The sequence below is a fragment of the Vulpes lagopus genome, chromosome 5 (assembly GCF_018345385.1).
Source record: "Vulpes lagopus strain Blue_001 chromosome 5, ASM1834538v1, whole genome shotgun sequence".
In the NCBI taxonomy this organism is placed as follows: Eukaryota; Metazoa; Chordata; class Mammalia; order Carnivora; family Canidae; genus Vulpes; species Vulpes lagopus.
This window is the reverse complement of record NC_054828.1, coordinates 82,321,615-82,334,224: the sequence shown is the minus strand read 5'-3', so window position 1 is coordinate 82,334,224 and position 12,610 is coordinate 82,321,615. Positions and strand designations below refer to the sequence as shown.

At 35.8% G+C, this 12,610-nt stretch overlaps 1 protein-coding gene across 1 annotated transcript in view; it reads right to left on the bottom strand.

Moving 5' to 3' along the window:
* RSBN1 (round spermatid basic protein 1) overlaps window positions 1-12,610 on the bottom strand; it is a 45,399-nt gene that overhangs the window by 19,927 nt on the left and 12,862 nt on the right. The gene's annotated exons all lie outside the window — the stretch shown is intronic.

Sequence of the window (12,610 nt, the reverse complement as noted above, 5' to 3'; positions counted from 1 at the left end):
AGGTGGTGATGAAATAATGGAAGCAGAGGGTAGAGTGAATTAACTTTGCAGATGGAGGAAGGGGGCCACAAACTAGGAAAAATACATGGCTACTAGAAGCTAAAACAGGTAAAAAATCAACAAAGCTCCTTCAGAGCCTTCAGAACTGTAAGAAACTATAAGTTTGTACTGTTTTAAGGCACTATCTTTATGGTAATTTGTTACAGGAGCAATAGGGACTAACACCAAGTATCTATAAAACACCCCAAGTGGGTATGTCAAGAGAACAGCTGGGTCTAAAATCATGTGGTTTAGACTGGGGATATAAATCCTAGTCATTGGCTACAGAACATATATAGTTCAAAGAGCTGGGGTTGGTAGTGAGAGGAGAAAATAAGATTGAGAGAATTCTTTAAAAGGAAAGACTGAGCAACCCTCAATAGGGCCGTATAAACTTTCATTCCTGCCCAGCACTCTAAGAAGGTATGTATTGCCCCACAGCCTCACTAATGTTATCAGACTTTTGGATTTTTATTAATTGGTAAGTAAAAACTACCTTCTTAGTAGTTCTAATATCACTTTCTTAGGAATGAAGCTTTGTATCTTTTCACGTAAGAGAAAGTGCTCTTTGTATTTCTTTTTCTGTGAACAACACATTCACAATGCTTGTTTATATTTAAATTGGGCTACTAGTATTTCTTTCTCTTTTCTACTTCTAGAACCCTTAATGATTTAGGAAAGTTAATCCTCTGTCAGCGATATGAATTGTTTATAATTTTTCACAACTTGTCCTTTGACTATTGACAGTGATTTTTGTTTTGTTTTGGTCGTAGTCAGAAAGACCTTTTGAACTACAAAGTTATGAAAGAATTCTTCCATTAATCCATCTTCTACATTTAAATCTTTAATGTCATTCAGAATGTATCTTGGTATCTAGGGATATGAATACTAATATGAATTCTAGATAAATACCTGATGTCCCAACACTGTCATCTCTCTACCATCAATGATTTGAGATACTATAAATTTTATGTATCAAATGCCTGTATGTATTTGGGCCTATTTCTAGACTTTTCTGTTTCACTGAATAATGTTCATAAACTAATATACACTTAATCATTAAATCTTTAGAATGTATTGATATCTGATAGAGTACTCCTCTACCACTGCTTTCCTTTTTTTTATCATTTTGAGGTTGGTTATTCTTAATCCAAAAATATATCTTTCCATCTAAGTCTTCTTTTGTGTGATGTCTTAATGCAAAGAATCTGGTAAAGGTGAAAACATAAGTAGGGCTGCTATTTAAACATGGCAGAACAAAAGATTTAGGTCTATTCCTTATCAAAATCCACTCGAGAGTAAAACAGAAAGGTTATAAATCCCAGAAGCTCAAAGAGAACAGAAGTAAAAAAAAAAATGACAGATACAAGCTAGCAAACCATTTTTCACAAGGGAAAAAATGTATACGGAAATTAGCAGATTGGGAACTCTGAATACTGAATTCCTATACAGAAGATAATAAGTCAGTTTGTGCTACAGAATCAGAGAAAGGCTAAGTAGAAGGTGGGAAACAAAGCATAGAACTGAAAACTGGGGAGATGGGTTTACAATTTGTATAAGAATTAGTTAGACCCCTCTGCTCATGTTCTCCACCACCTGTCCTATCCCACACTCTTGCCCTACCTTGTGGAGAAAATGAACCAAAGAGACTATGGAAACAAAGATACCAGGCACAAATAGGAAAAAGGGCCATTATACTGACAACAAACAATTAAGTAAAATTCCCTATATTCAACAATGATCTCTCTACCTACTTCCATAGTTCAGCTCCAAGAATTCTAGCAGAGAAATAACCTACTCTACTCCCCTGGCAAAAAAATATGGTAGTCTTAGCTGTAGAAATTAAAAGCCACAGAGAAAAGAACTCTAAATGTTGATACCTGGAGCTTTTCTTACAACAATATGGCCAGATTCCCTACCCAGTCACCAAATGGGCAATCCCAGTCATATGTCCACAGTTTCTAATCAGTTTTGTACTAACACATGTTTCAATACAAACAGATCACCAGACATTTGAAGAAAACACATAAGATTAAAACAAAAAAGAACTTGATGAAACAAACTACAAGAAAATTTCAAAACCAGTATTAATACCATCAAAGAGATGAAAGATGATAATGCATCCATGAAACAGTAAGTTACTTAAATTAAAAAAAAAAACCCCAAGGTATTAAATTCAAAACATTACAGCTAAAATAAATCAACAGGAGGAAAAGATGATAGTTAAATCTTTCCAGAAAGTAGAACAAAAAGACAAAGAAAACTAAAAGGAGTGATAGGAAAAATTCATAGGTTCAGTCAGGAGGTCTAATATCTAACTAATAAGTCTCAGAAAAAGAGAACGGTGAACAGTGAGGTAAGGAAATTAACAAAGAAAACAAGAAAACTTACCCAAACAAGAGGATATGCATTTTCAGAATGAGAAATATTCATCAGAGTGAATATAAAAGGACTCATACCAATGAAATCTGAGAAAATCATGTGGGTTGGAGGTGGTCTTCAGTTGTACTGATAATATTTCTTAGGCCAAGCAGTTAGAACATAGCTGTTTATACCTCTATGTATGTCTGAAATGTTTCACAGTAAATTAAAAAAAAAAAAACCCAATTAAAAAAAAAAAACTCAAGGAACATTATCCTCAGTATTCTGAAATTCTGCAGGACAGAGATTTTAAAATAAGTTTCCAGAGAGAGAGAGAGAGAGAGAGAAAAAAAAAAAACACCTAAAAACATCAGGAATCACCATGATACTGGATTTCTCAATAGCAACACTAGAAGCTTAATACACTGGAGTAATGCACTTTTATAGATATCAAGAAAATGATCTCCAACCTAGAATGCCACATCTATCTGAACTACCAAAAAATGTAATGGTAGGATAAAGACTTTAGACATGTGAAGTATCATTTGAGTCACTGAATTCAGTCAACAGAAGAGTCATGGAATCCCGTGATGCGAGTAAAAGGCAAATAGAAATCCAAGGACGTACATGGGATATATACAGGACATACACACACACATACATTCTTACATACACACACACATACATAAAAAAACTTTTTTTTGAGAGAGAGAGACAGAGATAGTGACAGATATAGCAAGAGAGCACAAGCAGGGAGGAGAGGAAGAAACTGGCTCCCCACTGAGGGAGCCCCATGTGGGGCTCGATCCCAGGACTTTGGGATCATGTCCGGAGCGGAAGGCAGACGCTTAACTGACTGAGCCACTGAGTCGCCCCTCTACACTGTGATATTACCAAACTGTAAACAACCCAAATGTACAACAGGAGAATAGTGATATAATCACACAGCAAAATACCAAATATAGCTGTTAAAATGAATGAACTAATTATATGTATCAACATAATCCTCTGAAGCAATGTTGAACCAAAGCAATTTGTAGAATGATACATGCAAAATACTATTTATAAAATGTTAAATCACACAAAAGTTTTATGTAGTTTATATGTTCACACATGCACAGCAAAATATTAGAAGATGCATAGAAATGAACCACAAATTCAGAAGAAAGATTTATTTCTGGGGAGAAAGAAAAAGCTTAGTGTTTTATTATAAATGAAGAAACATAAAGAATTCATTTAATTTGCATTTTATGTGAAAATGGAGAGGGAAAGATTAAAAGGGTGCGAGCGGGTAAAGATCCTAAGCAAGTGGGTACAGTTTTTGTTTCAAATGATGAAAAAGTTCTAGAAATGGATAATGGTTATGGCTATATAACATTGTGAAAGCACTTAATGCCAACAAATTATATACCTAAAAATAGTTAAACAGTAATTTTGTTATGTATATTTTGTTAACAATCTTCAAGTGAGGAATGGAAATCTAGAACAGAGGTAAAAGATTCGCTTTTGAGGAAGAGGTGGGATTTTTTTTCTATTTTAACTGGAGGGAAGGCAGAAAAGATGTACGCAGATAAAAAGTGTGAATAGTCTTCATGAAGAAAAAACAAGCAAGTTGACCAAAGAAAAGCCGCAAGCTTCCCAGACAATGTTGAGTACCCACTGGCAGCCTTATGAAACCTTAGGAGGAGATAAGCTCCTGAATAATTACCAACCCAAAAGTGGTTTTCTAAAACGTTTGCACTTTGTAGAGGTTAGACAAGATTATTTCTAAGAGCCCACAGTTTATGATTTCTATGAAATTCTAAAAGGATGATCTACAGGTCAGATGAAGGAAAACACAGTAATGCTAGATGGAATATATGTACAAAGTTTCTTAAATTTGCCTGATCACAGGATTTGAATCACTTGACATATTTATCGCAGGCCTCACTCCAGACCTAATCAGAATTTCCAAGAGAAGAACCTGAGATTCTAAATATGTGTTTGGAATCAGCAACCCCAGATTATTCTTAGGATCTGGCAAGTTTGAAAAACTCTGGTCTGGAAATGGCATTTGAAAGCAAAGAACAAGTTGAGTAGAGGAGTATTAGGAGAACTGGAGGAAGGTAAATAGAGACTAGAGAACAGAAAAAAGTAAGGCTGCCATGGAAGCAAGAGACAGAATGCCAGAAAAAACTCAACCATTAGTAGAATCAGAAGGCAAAGGGGGAGAGGAGAAGGATTGTGGGATCAAGGGAGAAAATGCCTATAAGAAAATAGTAGTTAGCTCTGCATGCATTTAAAAAAAAAAAAAATCTTAAATCTATAAAAGTTCAAGCAATTATATTTAAAAATATATATTGCTGTCAATATATGTTATATCATCCTTTAGATTAGAAACTTAACTTTATGGGGCTCCTGGGTAGCTCAGTCAGTTAAGCATCTAATCTAACTCTTGCTTTCAGCTCAGGGCATGATCTCTGGGTCCTGGCACTGAGCCAGGCAGGGCTCCACACTCACCAGGGAGTCGGCTTGGGATTCTCTCCTCCCCCCACCCCCGTCCCTCCCCCACTAACATGCATACATTGTCTCTTTCTCTCAAATAAAAAAAATCTTAAAAAAAAAAAAAATCTTTAAAAAAAGAAACTCAACTTCACAGTTATCCTGTATCAATTGCTCAGAGTGAAAGAAGCTCAACTGTGCTCCAAATACATACACTTTTTATTTTATTTATTTATTTATGAGAGAGAGAGAGAGAGAGAGAGAGAGAGAGGCAGAGACACAGAGACACAGGCAGAGGGAGAAGCAGGCTCCATGCACCGGGAGCCCGATGTGGGATTCGATCCCGGGTCTCCAGGATCGTGCCCTGGGCCAAAGGCAGGCGCTAAACTGCTGCGCCACCCAGGGATCCCACATACACTTTTTAGTAAGGACAGTCATAAGTCAGTTAAAACTTAGAAGAGACCAATTTTATTTATAACTGCCAAAACTTGGAAGCAACCAAGATGTCCTTCAGTAGGTGAATAAACTTGATAAACTGTAGTTTATCCAGACATTATTCCAAAAAAAAAAAAAAAAAAGAAGCTATCAATCCATGAAAAAGACATGGATGAATCTTAGTGCATATTATTAAGTGAAAGCAGCCAATATGAAAAGGCTACATAATATTTGATTCCAACTATATTACATTCTGGAAAAGGCAAAACTATGAAGAGAGTAAAAAGACTGGTGTTTGCCAGGGATTGGGAGAGGAAGGAAAAGGATGACGAGGAAGAGCACAGATTTTTAAGATGTGAAAATACTCTGTGTACTTATACATATCATTATGCATTAGTCCAATCCCACAGAAGTACACCACCAAGAGTGAACTATAATGTAAACTACAGATTTTGGGTGATTATAATGAATCAACATAGGTTTATCACTTGTAATAAATGAACCACTGGGGGAGGGAGGGATGTTGATAATGGGGGAAGGCTGTGCACAGATGGGGGCAGAGAGTATTCAGGAAATCTTTGTACATTCCCTCCATTTTGCCATGAACCCAAAACTACCTAAAAAAGAAATTCTTAAACACATATCCAAAACTAGAAGAACATCAAGCTAGAAATATACTATATGGACATCCTTCCCCCAACTAAGGGCAGGGGTAATTATTTTACAGAACTCATGTTTTAGGAAGACGCCTATTCAATCTGAATGTTTAAAAATCAGAAAGGAAGGGAATCCCTGGGTGGCTCAGCGGTTTAGTGCCTGCCTTCAGTCCAGGGTGTGATCCTGGAGTCCCGGGATCAAGTCCTACATCGGGCTCCCTGCATGGAGCCTGCTTCTCCCTCTCTGCCTGTGTCTCTGCCTCTCTCTCAGTCTGTGTCTCTCATGAATAAATAAAATATTAAAAAAAAAAATCAGAAAGGAAAAAGCTAGCCAGCAATCTTCCTAACCTTGTGATCTGTGAATAGAAAAGCATTCCTACTTTAAAACATATAGTGAAAAAGTAGTGCAAGTCAAAATGAATTTATTATAAGCTGTACTTAGAGAAAAAAGAACCAAACCTACCATTCCTATGCTGGTTTATTTTATAAAGCCAACTACTTAAAATATTTATTTCTCCTTTTATATAACACACTGATGTGTAGTTCGTAAGGAGTTTCTCAGTTATTTAGCAAGTACAAAGCACTCTACTGGTTCAACTCTTAGTACTACCAATTCACCATAAAATGTTAATTATATTGATCAACGATGAGGAGCACATAATAAGCCCATTTTAATTTTAGGCCTTGACAGAACACAAAATGAAGAAATAACATTTGCTGATTTTCTCTGGAATAGTAGACATTACCATTTATAGTAATAAAAATAATATGTACAAGAACTTCTCCCACCAATCACCTAAATAAAGTTAAAGATCTATGATCCTCAGTAAAAGACCTCAACATTTTCTTTTAAGGAGAATTTTTTTTTTATAATAAATTTATTTTTTATTGGTGTTCAATTTGCCAACATACAGAATAACACCCAGTGCTCATCCCGTCAAGTGCCCCCCTAGTGCCCATCACCCATTCACCCCGACCCCCCGCCCTCCTCCCCCTTCCACCACCTCTAGTTCATTTCCCAGAGTTAGGAGTCTTTATGTTCTGTCAAGGAGAATTTAAAATATGCACATTTGCCAGATAAAGAAAACAAAATCTTACTATGGTAGATAGGCTTTTTTAATCAATTGCCTCTCTTCCCAGCACACACATATACATATCCTTCTTCTCCATATATACCCTTCAGTTATCTAGGTGCTCTAAGGTGAAAATAATCTCAGATGGCAATATTTAAAACAACTCTTCATTTAATTTTACTATATTTTTAGTGTTTTAGTGGTTTTTTTTGTTGTTGCTTTGACTTGCAATTCCTGTACAGAATCTACAGTCTATAGCTTTGTTGGCTTATGACCAGCAGTATCAGCATCATCTGGAAACTCATCAAAAATGCAGCCTTTACAGCCCCAACCCAGACATATAAAATAAAAATCTGCATTATATAGACACATTAAAACCTGGTAACCCTCACCTGTAGAATTTAATTCCACCCAGAGAAAGAAGAAAAAATAATTCCTTTTTGAAGATCTGCCACTATTTAACCATGGGGAAGTCACAACCAAAGTGTGAGCTTCCTCATCTATAAAATGAAGGCTTGGAAATGGCCCCCACCTACTCTAAATTCCTGTTAGTCCGTAAGATGACTAGAAAACTATTTTAATTTTCAATCAGTTTATCATCTACAATAGGATTTTTATAAGAAGGGGAGTCAAGGATTATATGATTATAGAACTATCACACTTCAAAGTTTAAAACCATTAAAAAGTTCTTAAAAAGCAAGTAACTACAAGATATAGCACTTAAGCAAAAAAGTCATAAATTATATTTATGCCTAAAATGTGTACACGTCTATTAGGGAGAAATATATTTCAAAGTGGACACTAATATTTCTCCGTTAACTAAACATTCCACACTTAAAAAGTTTTTGGTCAAAATTGTTATTTAGCCAATGACTATTTAAAACTTAATTAGAGGGATCCCTGGGTGGCTCAGCGGTTTGGCGCTTGCCTTTGGCCCAGGGCACGATCCTGGAGTCCGGGGATCGAGTCCCGCGTCAGGCTCCCGGCATGGAGCCTGCTTCTCCCTCCTCCTGTATCTCTGCCTCTCTTTCTATGTCTATCACAAATAAATAAATAAATAAATCTTTAAAAAAATAAAAATAAAAAATAAAACTTAATTCGAAATAAATAAATAAATTAATTAATTAAAAAAACTTAATTAGACCTATGGGAATCCTGGGTGGCTCAGCAGTTTAGCACCTGCCTTCGGCCCAGGGTGTGATCCTGGAGACCCAGGATCGAGTCCCATGTCGGGCTCCCTGCATGGAGCCTGCTTCTCCCTCTGTGCCTCTGCCTCTCTCTCTCTCTCTCTCTTTCTCTGTGTGTGTGTGTCTCTCTCATGAATAAATAAATAAAATCTTAAAAAAAAATTAGATCTGAAAAGTAATCAAATCTGAGGATTAGATTAGCTTGGTACTTCAACTGAGATTTATCATAAACTTAAATTTCCTTTGGTATTAAAATATGAGTTTCATAGAATATGAAAACAACAACAAAAACAACTTTATGTGGATCCTAGCTTTGCCACTACAATAATTTAAAAATATAAAAATTACGGAAGCTACAACTATTCTTGCACAAAACAAACCTACATTTTACTTCCTTTGACTAGTGCAGATATGTTCTAAAGTTGTGCTTCCCAAACCTTAATGTGTATATGAATCACCTGCGAATCTTGTTAAAATGTAGATTCTGATTCAGAAGATGTGGGTAAGGGTCTGAATGCCAAGTTTATAAACACAGAGAAGTAGTAAGCTTCTTAAAAAAAACAAAAAACCATAATTTAGCAATATTTGACAATATTTAGCCATGGTTTGCAAAGCACTGGTCTGGATAACCACTGGTTTCCAATGAAATTCTTAATCGAGCAACTTAACATTTTCCAATCCTTATCTTACTTGATCTCTCCTATGAATGTGATACTTAACACTCCATCATTCTTAAAACCTAGAAAACTTATATCCTAATCTTCCTTCTACTTCCCTTTCTTTTTCTTTTTTTTTTTTTTTACTTCCCTTTCTTTTTGATCTTTTTCCCACGTTCCTCATGCTTACATGTGAGTACATGTCAGGATTCCATTCATTTCTTTTCCCCTCTAATGCTATGCCTGGATCACCTATATGCTAATAGATCCAACTGCTGCATTTCCAGCCTACAATTGTCTCCTAGTCTTAGATTCATATATTCAACTACCTAATAGACATTTCTAACCCTTAGTATTCACAGGTACTTCCAACACAAAGTATCCCAAACTGAGCTCTTCATCAACACCTTTCACCCCTAGAAACCAGCTTTTTCAACCTTGTATAAACTTTGTGACCAGAACCACCATCCGCCTATTTAACCAAATCCTATTATTTTAAGACTCTATCCTTCTCCCTCACCGACTGCAATTAATCCCATCTTTTAATTATTTCTCTTTCATTCCGTCCTAAGTGTCAATATCAATTTTGACATGGATCATTTCTGATCTAGTAACCACAGTAATCTAACCAGTCTTCTTGCTTCCAATCTCATTTTCCTCCTCTATCCCAAGCTTCAAACTCTTAAGTAATCTTAGCAAACATAACTTGATAGCACTCCCCTATTAAAATTCACCAATGATTTCCCCGTTACCTTTAGGAAAAAGTACTAACTTTTTTTGGGCACATCGTATAAAAGCTCTTCACAATCCTGATTTTTGTCTCTTGTCTCAACTCCCACAACGCCTCAATAGTTAACATGTACTCTTGCTATGTCAAGCTAGCTGCAGCTCCCTGAAAGCACCACATTCTCTAATGCCTGTGTGTCTGTACAGGCAGTTTTTCTCTTTGCTTAAAATGCCCTTATTAAGCTAAGTACTAATCTTTTAAGACTCTACTTAAGCATCACATGCTTTAAACCGCCTTTTCTAATCACCTCAAGTCTGTTAGGTAACACCACAAACTGTGCTCCCTCTAATACAACGTTTTCCCCTATGCCATATTTCTAATACTTAGCAAACTGTATTATAATTGCTGGTTTGTTCATTTCCTCCACCAGACTGAGCTCATCAGTCCGTTTAAGAACAGAATGTCCAGTACATGGTATGTTCTCCATATATGTTTGCTGAGGGGCACTGGGTGGCACAGTTGCTTAAATGTTGGATTTTGGTTCTGGATCAGGCCCTGCATGGGGCTCCTTAGAGTCTACCTGAGACTCTCTCTCCATCTGCCTCTAACCCTCCTTGCTGCATGCTCTCTCAAATAAATAAAACTTTAAAAAATAACTAAAAAATGTGTTTGCTAAATTATCTTAAAATAATCATGAATAATTATTATGACTACATATTTAAACTATAAATAATTTCCAATAACTGTCTAAGGTAACAAGTTTTTTCAGTTTATTTATAGACATTTAAACAGAACTTCAAAAGACTTCATTAGACAAAAAAAGGTATTTGTTAAAAATTAATAGCCTTCTGAATACTGTGTTAACTAAGATATTTTAATTTCACTAACGATAGTGTTAGACAAATAAAAGCACTGATCTCTTTTCCAATGGCTGAAGTAAAGAAGTATGGTAAAACGACAGGCATATTGTTCAGGTGGCCTAAGTTAGCACTCTGACTTCCACTTACTAGCTACATGAACTTGGATAATAATGAACATCTCCAGGCTTCGGTTTCTTCAAAGAAAAACAGAGATAAAATTGCTTACCTACACCATAGGTTGTTTCAAATATTGTTAGGAATGTGAAAATACTTCGTAAGCAATGAACTACTAAATCAATGTCAACTATTGTGTTAGCTTCTACACTGACATCCGCCAAGTATTTGACAGGTGCAAATTTAAAGTTTCATGGACCACCTCAACCTCCATACCCACTCCATATTTCTCCTCCAATGACTGAAAATCCATAAATAAAATGAAGTTCCAGGATTACCACAGCACAAGACTTAGTAGTCCTCAATATTCTTATCTGGTTGAAGTACTTAGTGATATCTAATTTAATAACAATCTGCTATGTTCTTAAGAAGAGGTTATTCTATAAATCTCAAAGTAAATCTCAAGGTAAGTTGTTGGTACAGTCATTTAAATTTCAGCTCCATTTTAAAAAATTGGAGGACAAAAATCAGCAGGGAATATTTAGAAATACTTTCTTTTATTAACTATTTAGATTGCGTACTATTGACAAATAAGCTTGAGCCACTATAGACTAACATGAAAGTTAAAAATCACCCCTACAAAACCAAGACTTTTTTTCACCCATTATTTCTGACTTATTTCTCAGATATGCTTGTTGGTCTATAAATCAGAAGAGAAAATTTGCTGCATCTTCTAAATTAAAAAAGTGATGAAGCATGTTAATTCTGCTCTCAGCAATATCTTTCTTTGTTAAATAGGGACTTACAGGGATTATGGCCTATATCAGGAAAACTGTTTTCAGTCCCTTCTCTGCAATATTTATAAAAATAGGATTCTTAACCTTAAAAGGGCAAAACTCCTTTAAAAAAAAAAAAAAAGGTAAAAGAAAAAAGAAAATCTACTACAAAAGTCAGCACTTCGGTACCTGATTGTGGTAACAAGGCCAAAATCCAAGACGAAGCCCTTTATTGCACATCGTGTTCCAACGTCTTGGGCAGCCCCATCTTGCGACCTCTCCAGATTGGCTGCTCCTGCTCTCTCTACTGCAGAGAGAACTTCAATTAGAGAAATTCTGAAGCTTATAAATCTAAACTGGATACTCCCCTCACTGGAGGCAAGGATGGTAAGAATCATTAAAAAGATTCAAGTTAGAGGAGGTTTCAAATAAATCCAAATGGCTTGAAACCACTATAATGCAGGCAGCTGAGAGTCTTATTATGCAACAGGCTCTTAACCTAAAAAAAAAATCTTAAGGAAAAGAATGGCAGCAAATTATTAAATAACCTGAAAAAACAGGTTATATAATCATAAATCTTTAAAAAGTAAAATATTCTCCACTAAACCTGTGTTGAATTTATATCTAGGATAGCAACTTATAGCTGACCATTCATGTTTATAATCCTTATGAGAAAAGAAGCAAGAAAGTAACTAGGCCATGATATTAACTTCTTTCTATGCCTTAAAATAACTCATTGAAAAAAATGTCTGGTTAAAAACCACTGGTTAGGAAGGAGAGATTTCCCTGCTGACTTAAGCCTAGCTGCCTAAGCAAGGCTTTAGAAAATGTCTTCACCTACAATAGTGCATAGGCAGAAGGAGCAGACACTATGGCGGTCTTCCTAGTGACACTTCCAAGTCACAAAATGGGGTATGTTTCTGGGATAGACTGCCAACAAGTTACTGAAAGGAGAGAAACAAAAATAGCAAAAACCTGGCAAATAAACAGGCCAATGCCCTCGTGTGTTTATTGTAAGTAAGTCTTAACTAAAGTTACTTTGGCGCTACCAGATCTGAATCACATCCTCTATACTAATGCTACCTGATTTCTCAAAGACTGGATCAGTTTTCAAGCTGGTTTTCCATAAAGACTTGTAATGCTATATAACATGTATAAAACACTTCCTAGACCAAGCAAGTAACAAGCTACATTTCAAAGAACTTCAGCAATTAAGATTTTTCAATTAGAGCAATAAGCTAACGA